The sequence below is a fragment of the Heterodontus francisci genome, chromosome 17, assembly GCF_036365525.1.
Source record: "Heterodontus francisci isolate sHetFra1 chromosome 17, sHetFra1.hap1, whole genome shotgun sequence".
Lineage (NCBI taxonomy): Eukaryota > Metazoa > Chordata > Chondrichthyes > Heterodontiformes > Heterodontidae > Heterodontus > Heterodontus francisci.
Window position 1 is genome coordinate 38,021,741 of NC_090387.1, and position 18,294 is coordinate 38,040,034.

The 18,294-nt window shown below is 43.5% G+C and overlaps 1 protein-coding gene across 4 annotated transcripts in view; it reads right to left on the reverse strand.

The window, feature by feature from the left end:
• banp (BTG3 associated nuclear protein) overlaps positions 1-18,294 on the reverse strand; it is a 376,487-nt gene that overhangs the window by 21,184 nt on the left and 337,009 nt on the right. The window lies entirely within an intron of this gene.

Consider the following 18,294-nt stretch of genomic DNA (forward strand, 5'->3'; position numbering starts at 1 on the left):
GGCTGTAGAGTGCCTAATCGGAAGATGAGATGCTATTCCTCAAGCTTGCATTGAGGTTCACTGGAACACTGCAGCAGGCCCAGAACAGAAATATTGCCATGGGAGCAGGGTGGTGAAATAAAATGGCAAGCAACCGGAAGCTCAGGGTTATGCTTCGGACTGAGTGGCGGTGTTCTGCAAAGCGGTCACCCAATCTGCATTTGGTCCCCCCAGTGAAGAGGCGGCTGCATTGTGAGCAGCGAATACAGTATAATAAATTGAAAGAAATACAAGTAAATCGCTGCTTCACCTGGAATGAGTGTTTGGGGCCCTGGATGGTGATGAGAGAGGAAGTAAAAGGGCAGGTATTACACCTCCTGCAATGGCATGGGAAGGTGCCTTGGGAAGGGGACGAGGTGACAGGTGTAATGGAGGAGTGGACCAGGGTGTCGTGAACAATACCTTTGGAATGCTGACAGGGGAGGAGAGGGAAAGATGTGTTTGGTGATGACATCACACTGGAGGTGGTGAAATGAAAGAGGATGATCCTTTGAATGTGAAGGCTGGTGGGATAGAAAGTGAGAACAAGGGGAACCCTATCGCGGTTCTGGGAGGGAGGGGAAAGGGTGAGGGCAGAAGTGCAGGAAATGGGTCGGACACAGTTGAGGGCCCTGTCAAACCATTGGAGTGGAGGAAAATCCTCGTTTGAGGAAAAAGGAACGCAAATCAAAAGCGCTGTTGTGGAAGACAGCACCATCAGAACAGATGCGTCGACGATAGAGAAACTGGGAGACTGGAATGGAGTTCTTACAGGGGGTAGGGTGTGAGGAAGTGTAGTTGAGGTAGCTGTGTGAGTCGGTGGGTTTATAATGAATATTAGTGGACAGCCTATCCCCAGCGATGGAGACAGAGAAGTCGAGAAAGGGAAGGGAGGTGTCGGAGATGGACCATGTGAATGTGAGAAAAGGGTGGAAATTGGAAGCAAAGTTGATAAAGTTTGCCAGTTCGGGACAGGAGCAAGAAACAACACTGTCAACACATCATCAAGTCATCAATATAGCAGAAAAACAGTTGGAGGAGGGGGCTCGAGTAGGACTGGAACAAGCAATGTTTGTCAAACCCCACAAAAAGACAGGCATGACTGGGACACATGCCAATACCATAGCAACACCTTTTATTTGGAGGAAGTGAGCGGAGTTGAAGGAGAAGTTGTTCAAAGTGACAGCAAGTTCAGCCAGGCAGAGGAGTGTGGTGGTGGATGGGGACCGGTTGCATCTCTGTTCAAGGAAGTGGTGGAGAGCCCTCAGATTGTCCTGGTTGGGGATGGAGGTTTTGAGGGATTAGACGTCCATAGTGAAGAGGAGACGATTAGGGCCAGAAAACTGGAAATTATCAAAATGACGTAGGGAGTCAGAAGAGTCGCAAATGTAAGTGGCAAGAGACTGGACCGGGGAGAAAAAATAGTCAAGATAGGAAGAAATAAGTTCAGTGGGGCAAGAAAAGGCTGAAACGATGGGTCTATTGGGACAGTCCTGTTTGTGGATTTTGGGAAGGAGGTAGAAGTGGGCTGTCCAGGGTTGCGGGACAATGAGGTGGGAAGCTGTAGACGGAAGATCTCCAGAGGAGATGAGGTCAGGAACAGTCCTAAAGAATTTCTGCTCTTCTCAACTAACTCTTATAAAAGTTTTCTTTTAAATCAATCATTTTCTTGGAGAGAGATAAAACATTTTTTATAATATCAAACATACAATTATTGAATTGATATTAAGTTGTGGATGAGCCATTCATTTCTTCCAAGTCAACATCAGAAGATGGAACCAATCATCTCGGACCCTGTCAACACTAATTCCCACTCCTGCCGCATTGACTGTACATTTGAGGCCAAACTAAACTGTGCATGACACAGAAATCCTCTTTATCTATGCACTTCAAAGCGCATGTCCTACCTGCCATCAAGACCACTTACTTTCACCTTCTCAACACTGCCACACTCCTGCAACAGCTTCTCCTCAAACACTGCTGAAACCTTTATCCACATCTTTGTCAGCTTTAGACTTATTTCTCTAATGTCCTCCTGATTGCCACTTTCCATAAACTTCAACTTGCCTAAAACTCTGTAGGTTGTATCCTGTCCTGCCTCAAATCTTGCTTGTCTATTCCCCTCACTACCTCCTCCCACAGCCCCCTGCCCTAGATGGACTTCATGTACCACAAGTGCACTGTATTTGAAATCCTGATCCTCATCTATAAATTCCTCCATGACATCACACCACCTTAAATCTGCAGCCTTTTACAGCTTTACATCCCTTCCTGTGCCTTCCAGATCTCTGGCTGTAGCCTTCTGGGCAATCAATCACCCTACTTCTGCTCTAGCATAAGTGTCAAACTTTCAACCATTATGGCCCACTCTCTGAAACTCTCGAAATACTGCCACCTCTCTACAACATGAAAACCCTCCATAAAACCATCTCTAAGCCTTTGGTTACTTAATTTCTCCCACAAAGCCTTGCAGTTCATTCATTTCTTCCACTTTATAGCATTTTAAAAGACTTTTTTAATATTAAAATCACAATATAAATGTATATTATTCTTGATGTTGCTGTTGTTTGCTTTACTCGGTACCAAGTACAACATGAAAAAAGGCAAGAAGGTATCAGCCCTTCGCTTTGCAAGCTGGAACGTCAGAACTATGTGTCCTGGCCTGTCAGAAGACCTTACACAAATCAACGATTCTCGGAAGACCGCCATCATTAACAATGAGCTCAGTAGACTCAATGTAGACATTGCAGCACTTCAGGAGACATGCCTCCCCACGAGTGGATCTCTAGCAGAGCAAGACTACACCTTCTTCTGGCAGGGCAGGGATCCTGAAGAACCAAGACAGCATGGAGTGCGCTTCGCCATCAGAAACTCCTTGCTCAGCATGATAGAGCCTCCCTCAAATGGCTCGGAACGCATACTGTCCATCCGACTGCTCACCACCTCTGGTCCAGTACACCTACTCAGCATCTATGCTCCCCACCTGAAGCTTAAGACCAGTTCTACGAGGAACTCCATAACATGATTAGCAGCATCCCCAACACCGAACACCTGTTCCTGCTGGGGGACTTTAATGCCAGGGTTGGGGCCGACCATGACTCATGGCCCTCCTGCCTTGGGCGCTATGGCGTTGGAAGGATGAATGAGAATGGGCAGAGACTGCTCGAGTTGTGTACCTATCATAACCTCTGCATCACCAACTCGTTCTTTCACACTAAACCCTGTCACCAGGTTTCATGGAGGCACCCAAGATCGCGTCGTTGGCACCAGCTAGACCTCATCGTCACAAGGCGAGCCTCCTTAAACAGTGTTCAAATCACACGCAGCTTCCACAGTGCGGACTGCGACACCGACCACTCCCTGGTGTGCAACAAGGTTAGACTCAGACCAAAGAAGTTGCATCATTCCAAGCAGAAGGGCCACCCCACGCATCAACACGAGCAGAATTTCTCATCCACAGCTGTTACAAAAATTTCTAAATTCATTTGTAACAGCCCTTCAAAACACTCCCACAGGGGATGCTGAGACCAAGTGGGCCCACATCAGAGACGCCATCTATGAGTCAGCTTTGACCACGTACGGCAAACGTGCGAAGAGAAATGCAGACTGGTTTCAATCTCATAATGAAGAGCTGGAACCTGTCATAGCCGCTAAGCGCATTGCACTTTTGAACTACAAGAAAGCCCCCAGCGATTTAACATCCGCAGCACTTAAAGCAGCCAGAAGCACTACACAAAGAACAGCCAGGCGCTGCGCAAACGACTACTGGCAACACCTATTCAGTCATATTCAGCTGGCCTCAGACACCGGAAACATCAGAGGAATGTATGATGGCATTAAGAGAGTTTTTGGGACAACCATCAAGAAGATCGCCCACCTCAAATCTAAATCAGGGGACATAATCACTGACCAGCGCAAACAAATGGATCGCTGGGTTGAGCACTACCTAGAACTGTACTCCAGGGAAAATGTTGTCACTCAGACTGCCCTCAATGAGGCCCAGCCTCTACCAGTCATGGATGAGCTGGACATACAGCCAACAAAATCGGAACTCAGTGATGCCACTGATTCTCTAGCCAGCGGAAAAGCCCCTCGGAAGGACAGCATTACCCCTGAAATAATCAAAAGTGCCAAGCCTGCTATACTCTCAGCACTACACGAACTGCTATGCCTGTGCTGGGACGAGGTAGCAGTACCTCAGGACATGCGCGATGCCAATATCATCACCCTCTATAAAAACAAAGGTGACTGCGGTGACTGCAACAACTACCGTGGAATCTCCCTGCTCAGCATAGTGGGGAAAATCTTCGCTCGAGTCGCTTTAAACAGGCTCCAGAAGCTGGCCGAGCGCGTCTACCCTGAGGCACAGTGTGGCTTTCGTGCAGAGAGATCGACCGTTGACATGCTGTTCTCCCTTCGTCAGATACAGGAGAAATGCCGCGAACAACAGATGCTCCTCTACATTGCTTTCATTGATCTCACCAAAGCCTTTGACCTCGTCAGCAGACGTGGTCTCTTCAGACTACTAGAAAAGATTGTATGTTCACCAAAGCTACTAAGTATCATCACCTCATTCCATGACAATATGAAAGGCACAATTCAACATGGCAGCACCTCATCAGACCCCTTGCCTATCCTGAGTGGCATGAAACAGGGCTGTGTTCTCGCACCCACACTTTTTGGGATTTTCTTCTCCCTGCTGCTTTCACATGCGTTCAAGTCTTCAGATGAAGGAATTTTCCTCCACACAAGATCAGATGGCAGGTTATTCACCCTTGCCCGTCTAAGAGCAAAGTCCAAAGTACGGAAAGTCCTCATCAGGGAACTCCTCTTTGCTGACGATGCTGCTTTAACATCTCACACTGAAGAGTGCCTGCAGACTCTCATCGACAGGTTTGCGGCTACCTGCAATGAATTTGGCCTAACCATCAGTCTCAAGAAAACGAACATCATGGGGCAGGACGTCAGAAATGCTCCATCCATCAATATTGGCGACCACGCTCTGGAAGTGGTTCAAGAGTTCACCTACCTAGGCTCAACTATCACCAGTAACCTGTCTCTAGATGCAGAAATCAACAAACGCATGGGAAAGGCTTCCACTGCTATGTCCAGACTGGCCAAGACAGTGTGGGAAAATGGCGCACTGACACGGAACACAAAAGTCCGAGTGTATCAGGCCTGTGTCCTCAGTACCTTGCTCTATGGCAGTGAGGCCTGGACAACGTATGTCAGCCAAGAACGACGTCTCAATTCATTCCATCTTCGCTGCTTCCGGAGAATACTTGGCATCAGGTGGCAGGACCGTATCTCCAACACAGAAGTCCTCGAGGCGGCCAACATCCCCAGCTGATACACACTACTGAGTCAGCGGCGCTTGAGATGGCTTGGCCATGTGAGCCGCATGGAAGATGGCAGGATCCCCAAAGACACATTGTACAGCGAGCTCGCCACTAGTATCAGACCCACCGGCCGTCCATGTCTCAGCTTTAAAGACGTCTACAAACGTGGCATGAAGTCCTGTGACACTGATCACAAGTCGTGGGAGTCAGTTGCTAGCGTTCGCCAGAGCTGGCGGGCAGCCATAAAGGCGGGGCTAAAGTGTGGCGAGTCGAAGAGACTTAGCAGTTGGCAGGAAAAAAGACAAAAGCGCAAGGGGAGAGCCAACTGTGTAACAGCCCCGACAAACAAATTTTTCTGCAGCACCTGTGGAAGAGGCTGTCGCTCTAGAATTGGCCTTTATAGCCACTTCAGGTGCTGCTCCACACACCACTGACCACCTCCAGACGCTTACCCAATGTCTCTCGAGATAAGGAGGCCAAAGAAGAAAAAGAAAAGTACAGTTAAAATGTTTGTGAGGGATTTTGTTTACATTATGAAAGCTGCACAGAGTCAACTTCGGGAACAATTTTTTCCCTTTACATAGGGTGATACACATGGTGAGACGTCCCAATGGAACTGGTGTTTTCATTTTGCATTTTTAAGTCAATCTTACCAACAAGTTTTTAGTCAGAAAAGCTTGAATTCAGTCATTCTGAAGAACAATCCAACCCACAAATCAAACAAAGTTGATTGTATTGGTTCACAATCAAACTAGCCAAATTCCCACTGGCTCAGTCTTTTGGCATGGGTCTGCATACACCCCTATAGACTCTGGAAGTCTGCTACAACTGCCAATATCCAGTATTTGAACTACAGTCAGTTCAATTGTAAAACACACATTACCCATCATATTTATTCACTTCAAACCACATCTATTACTCATACAAAAGCGAAACACTGCGGATACTAGAAACATGGGCAGAAAATGCTGGAAATGCTCAGCAGGTCAGGCAGCATATAACAGAATCAATACACTGCAGGAGGCGGCCATTAAGCCCATCATGTCTGCACCAGCTCTCCAAATGAGCAATTCACCTGATACCATTGTCCCACCTTCTCCCCATAACCCTGCACATTCTCCCTTTTCGAATAACAGTCTAATTCCCTTTTCAATGCCTCGATTGAAGCTCACTCTCAGACAGTGCATTCCAGACGTTAACCACTCGCTGCATGAAAAAGTTTTTCCTCATGATGCTTTTGCTTATTTTACCAATTATCTTTAATCTGTGCCCTCTCATTCTTGATCCTTTCATGAGTGGGAACAGTTTCTCTCTATCGACTCTGCCCAGACCCCTCATCATTTTGAACACCTCTATCAAATCTCCTCTTAGCCGCTGTTCTCCAAGAAAATTAGTCCCAACTTCTCCAATCTATCTTCGTAAATGAAGTTCCGCATTCCTGGAACCATTCTCGTGAATCATTTCTGTACCCTCTCCAATGCCTTCACATCTTTCTTAAAGTACGGCGCCCAGAACTAGACACAATACACCAGCTGAGGCCGAACTAGTATCTTATACAAGTTCAACATATGCTCCTTGCTCTTGTACTCTATGCCCCTATTAATAAAGCCCAGGATACTGTATGCTTTATTAACTGCTCTCTCAACCTGTCAGAGACTCATAGAGTTTTACAGCACAGAAACAGGCCCTTCGGCCCAACGAGCCTGCGCTGACAATCAAGCACCTGTCCTAACTAATCCCATTTCCCCGCACTTGGCCCGTAGCCTTGTATGTTATGGCGTTTCAAGTGCTCATCTAAATACTTCTTAAATGTTGTGAGTGTTCCTGCCTCTACCACCCCTTCAGGCAGTGTGTTCCAGATTCCAACCACCCTCTGGGTGAAAATATTTTTCTTCAGCTCCCCTCTAATCCTCCTGCCCCTTGCCTTAAATCTATGCCCCCTAGTTATTGACCACTCCGCTAAAGGAAAAAGTTTCTTCTCATCTATCCTACCAATGCCCCTCATAATTTTGTATACCTCAATCAGGTCCCCCCTCAGCCTTCTCCACTCCAAGGAAAACAACCCCAGCCTATCCAGTCTCTCTTCATAACTGAAATGCTCCAGCCCAGGCAACATTCTGGTGAATCTCCTCTGCACCCGCTCCATTGCAATCACATCCTTCCTATAGTGTGGCGACCAGAACAGTACACAGTAGTCCACCTGTGGCCTAACCAGCGTTTTATACAGCTCCATCATAACCTCCCTGCTCTTATATTTTCTGCCTCGGCTAATAAAGTCAAGTATCCCGTATATTTTCCTAACCACCTTATCTACCTGTGCTGCTGCCTTCAGTGACCTATACACCAAGGTCCCTCTGTACTCCCTAGGGTCCTACCATCCATTGTATATTCCATTGCCTTGTCAGACCTCCCAAAGTACATCACCTCACACTTCTCAGGATTAAACTCCTTTTGCCATAGCTCCGCCCATCTTACCAGTCCATCTATATCGTCCTGTAATCTAAGGCTTTCCTCCTCAATATTTATGACACCACCAATTTTTGTGTCGTCTGCGAACTTGATCATACCTCCTATATTCACCTCTAAATCATTAATGTACACTACAAACAGTAAGGGTCCCAGCGCCGATCTCTGTGGTACCCCAATTGTCACAGGCTTCCATTCGCAAAAACAACCCTCGACCATTACCCTCTGCCTCCTTCCACTAAGCCAATTTTGAATCCAATTTGCCAAATTACCCTGGATCCCATGGGCTCTTACTTTCTTAACCAATCTCCCAAGCGGGACCTTATCAAAAGCCTTACTGACGTCCATGTAGACTACATCGAATGCTTTACCCTCATCTACACCTCTAGTCACCTCCTTGAAAAATTCAATCAAATTTGTTGGACACGATCTCCCCCTGACAAAGCCATGCTGACTATCCCTGATCAATCCCTGCCTCTCCAAGTGGAGATTAATCCTGTCTCTCAGAAATTTTCCCTGGTTATCCTCTTGCCCATAACATAAAATGCCTTGGGATTTTCCTTTTTCTTTTCTGCTAGTGATTTTCTATGCCCCCCCTTCGCTCTCCTAATTACTTTTTTAAGTACTCCCCTACACTTTCTATACTCCTGTAGGGCCTCCGCTGTTTTCAGCACTCTGAATCTGCTATACGCCTCCTTTTTTTTCCTTATCCAATCTTCTATATCCCTTGGCATCCAGGATTCCCTTGACCTATTGGTCTTACTCTTCACGTTTACAGGAACATGCTGGACCTGAACCTTCACAATTTCCTTTCAAAATGACTCCCACTGGTCTGATGTAGACTTTCCTATAAGAAGCTGCTCCCAGTTCACTTTGGCCAGATCCTGTTTTATCATATTGAAATCTGCCTTCCCCCAATTCAGTACTCTTATTTCCAGTCCCTCTATGTCCTTTTCCATAACAATCTTAAATCTTACAGAGTTATGGCCACTATCCCCGAAATGCTCCCCCATTGCCACTTCTACCACTTGTCTAGCTTCATTCCCTAGGATTAAGTCCAGTACCGCTCCTCCTCTTGTAGGACTCTCTATGTGCTGGCTCAAAAAGCTCTCCTGAATGTACTTGAAGAATTCCGCCGCCTTTAAGCTTTTTGCACTAATACGAACCCCTCTAATATTTAGATTTTTATTTTATTTTTTTATTTAGAGATACAGCACCGAAACAGGCCCTTCGGCCCACCGAGTCTGTGCCAACCATCAACCACCCATTTATACTAATCCTACACTAATCTCATATTCCTACAACATCCCCACCTGTCCCTATATTTCCCTACCACCTACCTCTACTAGGGGCAATTTATAATGGCCAATTTACCTATCAACTGCAAGTCTTTTGGTGGTGGGAGGAAACCGGAGCACCCGGCGAAAACCCACGCAGACACAGGGAGAACTTGCAAACTCCACACAGGCAGTACCCAGAATTGAACCCGGGTCGCTGGAGCTGAGGCGGTGGTGCTAACCACTGCGCCACTGTGCTTCTTCTTTCTCGGTTTCTATTAGCTTTGATATTACACCATAAGAGGTGAGCATTGATGTTCCTTTGGAGGTTCTAAATACACTGTTTAATTAAAATGAGGGAAAAGGGTTTGCAACGAGTAATTACATGCAGGTATAACAACTCCTAAAGCATTTTACCCACACTTGTCATCATCCCAGGACACACGCTTATTGATTCTTTCACAAGTGCTGGCCATGTCAGAGGAGATTTACCTTTGCTGCCTTTGCTTCACTGATCAGGTAGAATTCAAGGTGACCACAACATAAAGCTTTCATGCTATTAAACCCTTTCAAACCACCCACGGCACTGTGCATCATGAAAATGACAACAACTATATTTTTATGGGGCAACACCTCCATCACCTTTCATGTAGAAAAGAGGCATCATCTGGACACACAACCTTTACTGGGTGGCGTGGTCAGTGAAAACCCAAGTGCAAAACACATGATACCCAGGCAGGCATCAGGGCTTTTCACATAAACTCAACAGTTTTTATGAATACAGAAGGGTTTTGTTTAATTAATATTCAAGCAGTAGTTAACCATAGAAATATCATTATTTACCTCCTGAGTCCAATATCCAGGAAGGCGGCAAGACACCCAATTTGTGTCACCTTCTTCACATTATTTGAAAGAGACAAAAATTCAGCAGATGGGTTATAGAGGACGAAGACTATCCTTTGTTCCATGGCTGCTGACCCAATTGAGATACACCCCAACAGCAGAGAAGCATCTCAGGATGGATAATGTTAAAGGTTGCAGCATATTTCATGAACTCTTAAATTAGATTGAGAGCATCACTGTGCAGGATTTGGTGAACTTCATTCCTGGACAGTGGCTGTCTCCCTTCAGTTCATGAATGACATGACATTGTGTCAGATAGCTTCATGTCCCAATGATAACCTGTATATTTTGTGAAATACTGCCATACAGAGGCATTGCTATATCGTCTCATTTTGATTTTGTTTTTCGAAGTACTTAGCGTAAACAATGTTTGCCCTGATGAACAAAACATTAATTTCATTGACAGTAGCCTGGAAAGGGACCAGAGGAATAAAAAAAAAAAATCAGGATGGTGGTGACCTTGACTGTCTCAGATCAAACTGCTGCAGATGGGGAAACACTTGTCAATTGTATATCAATTGGGGTTAACTGCATTCAAGTGGTGGGCATTAATTCAGGGCTCACCTGAGGTACACAATATGCAATGTGTGTACCTGTAAATACAAGCTTGTAAGTTTATGAAGACTAGGCTCCAGTTCTATCCTTCACCTGGCTATTTGTGTTTTAACATTCCTCGTGAACATTTATCTTATCGTGTTAGTTGCCCAGGCAAGTGTGCTTGATAAAGTCTATAGATAAAGCTGCATAGCTAATAGTGGGTGTAGGCAGTCTGTCTCTGATGCATGAGTACCTCTTTTGTGTCCCTTCCCTTCTTCTGAGTTGTAAGATTCTTTGAATGCACCTCCAAAAACTCAAATAGAAAGAAACAATACTTAAAATGCCCATTTTAGCATTTTTTGGGGGGAACAGCCAAAATATCTCCATCCACTTTAAGAAACCAGTTCTTCAATCAGGCCTAAATATTTCTGACTTTTACACCCACAATTTATGGGGTGGACAATGCACACATAATGATCCCATTACAAAGAATGGGATTTCATACCTGACCTCATTTCCATCTAATTACTGATTGTCAATCAAATGGTGTTCTCACCATTCTGTTTGCAGAAATAGTAAAGCTGGCCAAAAGTGCTCACTGGAACTTATTATACAGGGCGAGTTCAACAAGAGTCCAGAGAAATGGATCCGTGCCTGATTTCCCAGCCCTGCACGCCTGTTGTGATTGGTTCTTAGGACCCATTCAATCTTTATTTTTGAAACTGAGATAACTTGGAGGAAACTCCTTTATTAGGAACTTATTAAAAATCATTGTATGTTATTATCAACCTTTATAGAAGCAGGCAAATGATAAATGCAATCAATATGCCAGCCATACAGAAGTACATTTTTCTATTATTTAAAAATCTATTAAGCCTAATTTATTTTTAATTTTTATTGCAGGTCTGTGATTTTTAGAAGTAAATTAAAGCACAAGGCCACAAAAGAATGGAGGATCTCTTTAAACACATTTTTAAAAATTGGCTGAAAGCAAGATTTTCATTGGCTATGGAAACACATCATAGAGGATCGCTGAATTGGCCTCACATGATTCTTGAAGCCAAATTTCAGCCAGGACTTACACAGGCAGCGCAGTGGTTAGCACCGCAGCCTCACAGCTCCAGCGACCCGGGTTCAATTCTGGGTACTGCCTGTGAGGAGTTTGCAAGTTCTCCCTGTGTCTGTGTGGGTTTCCTCCGGGTGCTCCGGTTTCCTCCCACATGCCAAAGACTTGCGGGTTGATAGGTAAATTGGCCATTATAAATTGTCCCAGTATAGGTAGGTGGTAGGGAAATATAGGGATAGGTGGGGATGTGGTAGGAATATGGAATTAGTGTAGGATTAGTATATAAATGGGTGGTTGATGGTCGGCACAGACTCGGTGGGCCGCAGGGCCTGTTTCAGTGCTGTATCTCTAAAACTAAAAACTAAAACTAAAGGCCTTAATGATATCTTGGATTTTCATTCTCAGTCAAATTTATACTTCAAGTAGTTGCTGGGAATGAATGAAGCTGAAAACCCATTCTTGATGTTGGTGACTGAGGTATAATACTTGGCATGCAATGAATTAGTATTTGATTTACTTTGAAAAATGAATGGATTAAAACTGAACTTGTTGATTGAATTACATTTTCCATGATGGAAAGATAAGTACCCATTTTGCACCCTACTTGTTTTTGGGTGTTTCTTTTGCATGCATCATGAAAGAGGTTGCAGAGGTTAATTTACTTTTTAGAAGCCACTCTTACTACAACCAAACTATTTCCATAATTGTTCATGAAGAAGTGATTGCACATATATAGAATTTGTGCTATTTCTCCAGGTTTTCTGCAGATCTTATGCTGGAAGTACGACGGATCATTTGGAGAATGCTGGTAGAAATTCAATATCTTAAAGTCTTGTGTTTTGTTTTATTATATAAAATAATAGATATAGGAAGTAAATTGTTTAAGAATTTTTACTTATTCCACAAAAATTTCTTTTTTTTAACCTCTGCGCACCTTGAATCCTGGCCTCTTGCACATCCCTGATTTTAATTGCGCCACCATTGGATGCTGTGCCTGGGCCCCAAGCACTGAAATTCCCTCCTTAAACCTTTCCACCTCTCGCTCTCCTCCTTTTAAGATGCTCCTTAAAACCTACCCCTTTCCTGTCCTAATAGTCTCTTCTGGGCACAGTGTTAAATTTTGTTTGATAACGTTCCTGTGACGTGCCTTATGGCACATCAACATTTAAGTGGTGCATTCTTTGGCTTTGATTTATTTAGTTGTGCATGAGGATGCAGGTTACAAGTGTTGTAAACTCACAAAAGGACATCTTTATGAAACACTGCCACCAAACAAAGAATCCAAAACAATGCACCCAGGTACACAGCATGACTGTGGACAGAAGCTTTACTTAAATTTATGGCCATGCCAAGTGAACACTGGAACAATGGTTAAACTCCAATTTTGTAGGGCCCTGTGCGACTGGCAGGGCTTCAAATGCAGCAAGCGCAGGTTGCAAAACTGAGCCCATGATGTTGTGCAACCGAATTCGAAAGTACCCAATTTTCCAAGGGTCAAATTTGACGGCCTATTTTGAGAACTATGCTTCAGGCATGAAAAGATTTGAACTCTAAAGCATCATTATGCACATCAGTGATGGTTATCCAGTAATCTTCCCTGATGCTTTCATTGTGTTGCAGTCCATAGCTCCTGCATTATTTCAAGGAGAAGAAACAGTGGTTGGATGGCTTTTAGAACAGAGGTTTTCAAACTTTTTTGGTTGAAGGACCTCTTTTCAAATGGATTAGGTATCGTGGACCACACCCTGCATCTAAATTATAATACTGTATAATACTCATAACATGAAAGTGTTGCATGTTAGAAGTGTTTCAATAATCCTTTCAAGAAAAATGGATTATTTACTTACATGTATCAGTGAGGTGGGTATGCCTGCTTCTTACTGCAGAGCCTATCTATCCTTTGCAGGAGCACGAAGAAAGCAGTAGCTTGGACAAGGCAGGAGTCTGGGGAGAGCAGAGCACGTAGAAGGCACCAAAGGAGCAGGGGCAGAGCAGGAACACTTGAAAAGGACGACACGGAGAAAGGAGGAATCCGGAGAAAACAGGAGTGGGGTGGGGGCAAACAGAGCATGGGAGGAGCAGGAGAGGAGCAAAATATGCTTCTGGCTGCCTCTCACTGGGTTACTCTTGATCATGGCACCTACTCCTACTCGTAAGTTCGGCCCCGCATTGCGGACCCCCTGGATGGCCTCTGCAGACCTGAGTTTGAGCACCACCGTTTTAGCAGACCAAGACTATCGTCTGCAACCATGCCTGTTGAGCCACTAAGAAATCCCTTGAGGAGTACCTTGGCCTGGCACTTCAGTAACTCTTTGCTGATCCTCAACTGTCACTCTCATCTTCAAGAAAAGGGTTCTATGCCACTTAGGCACAATTAAAGAGTGTGTGCAAAAGGGCAATGATTGTGCACAATGCATTAAGAGATCCACAAAGGCATACGAGCTTCCAACTTAGGTTTATGCCATGCTTGATGGGCCTCTCCATAATTGTGTGCTGAAGGGAGAAATGATTCTCATACCCAGTAGATTTCTTTTTCATTTGCAGCCAAGTTTAAGGAAGCTTGGCTAATTGTATCAACTTTCACAATAGCTTACCTTCATGCAACCTGCACTTGTGCTTTTACTGGAAGGTTGTTTTCTATCTAAAGAAACTCTCATCAGCCCAGTTAAATAATGGGGTGTAATTTATAGTACAAGATTCGGAACATCACAGCCCACACTTCAAGTGCAGGTCAAGGTGATCCTACACAATTAGCCAGGGAATTGTAGAACATGCTGGTGTCTCATGTAGTGGATGTCAATTCAGTGAATTCTTTTAAGCGACAGCTGGACCTGTTTCTGGTTTGGGTGTACATCACCTCTTACAAAAGGCTGGTACTTGAGGGAATTCAGGGCCAGAGCGATTGGCTGGACTAGTTTCGATTGTCTAGATGAGTTAGAGAGAAATTTGCAGATTTTTTTTTTTCTTCCGAATTGCCCTGGGTTTTTATCTGGTTTTTCACGTCTCTCAGGAGATCAGGTATAATGGAGAATGTAGATATTTTGATACACAAGGTATCAAAATTGTGAGAGACTGGTTGGAAGACTTTTATCTGTCCATCACTGTTCATATGATTGTAATAAAAAATGACAACCAAACATAGTGAAAATTAACTTGTATTTTTTATCTTCAGAAACTGGTTTAAATTTAAATGTGGACTATGTTTTCAATGGTCCAGTGACATCCTTGCAGAATGTAACAGTGATTTACATAAAGTACATACTTTATGGTATTGAAATGTTTAGATGTTTAGTTTAGAGATACAGCAGTGAAACAGGCCCTTCGGCCCACCGTGTCTGTGCCGACCATCAACCACCCATTTATACTAATCCTACACTAATTCCATATTCCGACCACATCCCCACCTGTCCCTATATTTTCCCTACCATCTACCTATACTAGGGGCAATTTCTAATGGCCAATTTACCTTTCAACCTGCAAGTCTTTGGCATGTGGGAGGAAACCGGAGCACCCGGAGGAAACCCACACAGACACAGGGAGAACTTGCAAACTCCACACAGTCAGTACCCGGAATTGAACCCGGGTCGCTGGAGCTGTGAGGCTGCGGTGCTAACCACTGCGCTGTCACTGATGTGACATACAGTTCATAAACTGTGACCAATACCATACTCAAAAATCTAACTTGGAAAAATAAAGGCCAGCTTTGATAGAACCATTTTTGTGTATTGACATATATTGTCTTGTGAAGGACACACCACCTCAATTTTCTTCCCATTGTTTAAATGTCCTGTCATGTTCTGGTGTTCCTGGGTTCTGCAGTAATGCCAGCAGTTATGCTATTAAGAGTGTGAGTAAACAATCTGCTTCCAGAGCTTCAGAAATAGCTCTTTGACCATCACCAGGAAGTACTGACATGGCAGCAAAGCACACATTTGACATTCCCTCAATTACAGAAAGCTGCTCCAATTTTGGCTCTTCTCTGGCTTAGACTGAGAATTGAGTAGGGTTGAATATTGGGAGCATGATTCTTAAATAATAAATGATGCTGCTATGAATATGCCCCAGTGAGGATTACGAACAGAATGTCCCAGATTTTACTATTGTAAAAATAATAAACTCTACATTAAAAACACAAAAAAGATATAGATATTGTAATTTAATTATTCTTTCTGATGGACTGTCACAGAGACAATGGGAGAAAAAAATTGTGGGGTAGCACAGAACCATGATTCGTGCATGTTAGTGATGATAAAAAATTATGAAGACATTTGGTATGTACTAAATCTTTCAAGCATTAAAAGGACTGCATTTCAATAATTTCATAGCTGGATAATTGGGCTAGTTTATCATATGTAAAAGAAGGATTCTACAGTGTACAGAAGCTCATCAAGTCCAGAATGATAGAAAAATAACTATTTTTTCACAACAGTGCAATGCTATCCTACAGCCTGCTTCCCTATGTGAGTATTGTAGTGATACTAGCTTTAGTTAGACTATTATGGATTGAGCTCTACAATACAAAAGCAAGTTGGTGTTAGAAGTACTTGTTGCTCAAACGTCAATGGCGTACTACCAAAATTAAACTATTTTACTTTTCAGATAATTAATTGTGGAACTGTAGTCAAATTACAAACAAAAGCTTCTCAAGAAACTGTCTCACTCTCATGAACTTATTCTGTCTTTTCAAGTAAACTAAAACTAAACAAACATTAAGTAAATGAAACCATGTGTTTTATCTCTGATTTCTGAGGCTATTTCATGAAAAAGTGTATTTTATTTCAGAATTTCGACCAGAAGATTAGAAAGTATGCTTCTTAATCTATCTATTAATCTGTTCCAATAAGCACTGGTTCATCATGTGATGCCATACAAATATGTATACTTGAAATAAATGTTAAATCACGACAGAATCCCTTTCTTGATTAAGGAAAATAAAGGCAAAGCATACTGCGATCAGCAATGCACAGTTCCAAAGTGTAATATGATCCTGATTTGCTGCTTCATTCCACTAAATTCTTTAGCTAAGCTGCATTGCTTCAGGCATCATGAATAGCAGGCAGGTGCCTCCACCTGTGGAAGGGACAGAAATCAGATGAAACAGTCTCCACCAAGATGTTCCTGTGCACAGTACTTCATGTGCGTCAACACCGGTGATAAACTGGGAACAGGTATCGAACAAATCTGTTTGGTCGCTGGAGGTACGTGACTTGGGAGCAATCAGTAAAGGAAGAAGAGGGAGGAAGGGAGAGGAAGAAAAAGGAGGAGGAAGAGAAGGTTGATGATGATGAGGAGGAAGAACAGCAGAATAATTTTCATTTATACTGTAACCCTAAATGCAAGCCACCAACACAGAGTAGTAGAAGAAACAATAGGAATAAATAAGCAAGAGATTCAGACATAGAGGGACAGATTCGGAGGACTGAATTCAAGTTTGGTTGAAAAGGTTGAGAAGGGTTTGTAAATGTGGAGAGAGAAGCAGTGGCAGAGAGCTCTCTAGAGGGTAGGGCCAAGGTGGCTGAAGGTTCTGGAAGAATTCACAAAATGCCAGATTTGGAGAACCAAAGTGTATGATAGGGGATATAATTTGCAGGGAAATCATAGAGATGTGTAAGAACTATTGAGTGGTGATATTGGGGAGCTTTAATTACCCAAATATCGATTGGGACAATTTTAGAGTAAAGGGAAAGGAGGGGGAGGAATTTCTGGATTGTGTTCAGAACTTCCTTGATCAGTATGTTCTTGGCCCAAATGGAAAGGAGGCATTGCTGGATCTGGTGCTGGGAAATGAGGTGGGCAAAGACAACCAAGTATCTGTGGGGGACCACTTGGGTAAGAGTGATCATCATATCATAAGGTTTAGACTCATAATGCAGAAAAGCAAGAAATGATATAAAGTAGAACAGCTCAATTGGAAGAGGTTTAATTTCAATATGATGAGAAGAGATCTGGCCAGGATAAAATGGAACCAAATACTAACAGGAAAAACTGTAACAGGACAATGAGTTATCTTTAAGGAAGAGATGCTTCAGGTACAGGTTATGTACATTCCAACAAGGGCAAAAGGTAGGGGAACCAAAAAGAGGACTCCTTGGATGACAAGGGAAATAGAGATTATTATGAAACAAAAAAAGAGGATGTATGATGCATGTCGGGCGAATTCTTCAAGTGAGCACCAGGCCAAATACAATAATGAGCTGAGAGAGGAGGTGAAGAGGAAAATGAGACTGGCAAAGAGAGAATATGAGAATAGAATGGCAGTCAACCTAAACAGGAACCCAAAAATCTTTTACTGGCATGTAAATAGTAAGCGAATAGGAAGAGGTGGAGTGGGGCCTATTAGGGATAAAGAGGGTAATATATGCTTAGAGGCACAGAGCAAGGCTAAAAGACTTAATCAGTACTTTGTATCAGTGTTTACTAAGGAAGAGGATGCTGACAAAACATCAGTAGAAGCGGAGATGGCAGAGGTAATGGATGAGGTGAAAATTGATAAATCAGGATGTACTGGAAAGGCTGGTTTGAGATGTCATTGCCTGGCACTTGTGTGGCACGAATGTTACTTATCATTTATCAGCCCAAGCCTGGATGTTGTCCAGGTCTTGCTGCATATGGGCACAGACTGCTTCAGTATCTTAGGAGTTGCGAATGGTACAGATCACTGTGCAATCATCAGCGAACATCCCCATCT